At 38.7% G+C, this 1,232-nt stretch overlaps 1 long non-coding RNA gene across 1 annotated transcript in view; it reads right to left on the bottom strand.

Moving 5' to 3' along the window:
* Nucleotides 1-219: 219 nt before the first annotated feature.
* The window catches only part of LOC104953251 (uncharacterized), a 3,965-nt gene continuing 2,952 nt past the window's right edge, over nt 220-1,232 (bottom strand). Inside the window, exons 3-4 of the long non-coding RNA XR_799201.1 lie at nt 466-503; nt 220-388 (exon numbers count right to left, since the gene is read on the bottom strand). This is a non-coding gene — a long non-coding RNA (uncharacterized lncRNA). The remainder of the gene's footprint in view (nt 389-465; nt 504-1,232) is intronic.

Here is a 1,232-nt window from a genome sequence, read left to right as displayed (position 1 = left end):
AAAATAATCAGGAAATTAGACACACCAGGGAAAACTAACGACAGACAGGAAAACACAGGGAAAAAAAGACCAGACAATATACAGGGAGGAAAACATGACAAGGAGAACAGAAAAACACCCACTAACAGACACACAAACTTAAAACCGTGAAAATTCTACACACAATTACATTTAACATGTTTCTGCTAGGTTTGCCTTTTACACAAATCCATCCCACTTATTCCCACATGTGACCTGATTTTACAAGTCCCACATTTCCCAGAATCCCCTCTGTTCATGTGATGAATGTAAGTGTAGATGTACAGTACCTGACACAGAGAGCAGGAAGACAACTAATCCACTCGCTGCTGCAGTTAGACTCATAGCTGCTCCTCTCATCTCTGTGAGACTATAAAACATGTCAGATTAAATAATGTTCACAGGAGGTATACAGAATCATTACATCAATAAACTGTTTCTACTCACAGTGAAGGAGGAACCATGTGTTCAAAGATGCCTTTCCTCTGTCGTCAATGAGCAGAAGGCGGATATCAGGCTGTTAATAGATAGATTTACTTCCTCTTTCGACGATTATGCATGAAGAGCAGAAACGCAGTTAACACACACACAAATAAAGTCATGTTTTTTACAAAGATATCAACTTTCTAAAAAAAAAACTATGGTAAAGACCGGTTTGCCTGCTATATGATTACTACTGAATGCCTGTTATATTTCTTTCGACTGCTGTTATATTTCTTCGGGACTGCTGCTATAAGTCTACTGACTCTTAGTTACAATTCAAAAACGTATCACGCAAAGACGTGAACAGGACGGAGTTGACCAGCTGGAGACGTGAAGATGTCAACGATTTTTCGTCCTTTCAAACCATAAGTACACGTATTGTTAAACCCATGTTAACAGGGAGAAATAACCGAAATGCAGCAAAGCTACCCGACTAATGATTCATTTTTAATATCAACCGATTACGCCGATTTCGGTGTTCCCCGCTGGTCGACCTTCTTTAGCAGAAACAAAGGCTTACGATTAAGTTATAAATCGATGTTAATCCATGTTTGTGGATCAAGTGTGGATATGAACTAACGACGTGACTGTCGGATGAGTTTGCCAAGCAACAGCTTTCGGTCATGTTAATGACCAACTCTTCAACTACAACCATAGTTATATTTAAAAAACATGTAGAAGCATCACAAAATACTAGTGCCACATAAATGTAAATGTGAAGGAAGTGTGTA

This window comes from Notothenia coriiceps, unplaced genomic scaffold (assembly GCF_000735185.1).
Source record: "Notothenia coriiceps isolate Sejong01 unplaced genomic scaffold, NC01 NC01_scaffold00021393, whole genome shotgun sequence".
Lineage (NCBI taxonomy): Eukaryota > Metazoa > Chordata > Actinopteri > Perciformes > Nototheniidae > Notothenia > Notothenia coriiceps.
This window is presented reverse-complemented; position numbering and strand designations above follow the sequence as displayed.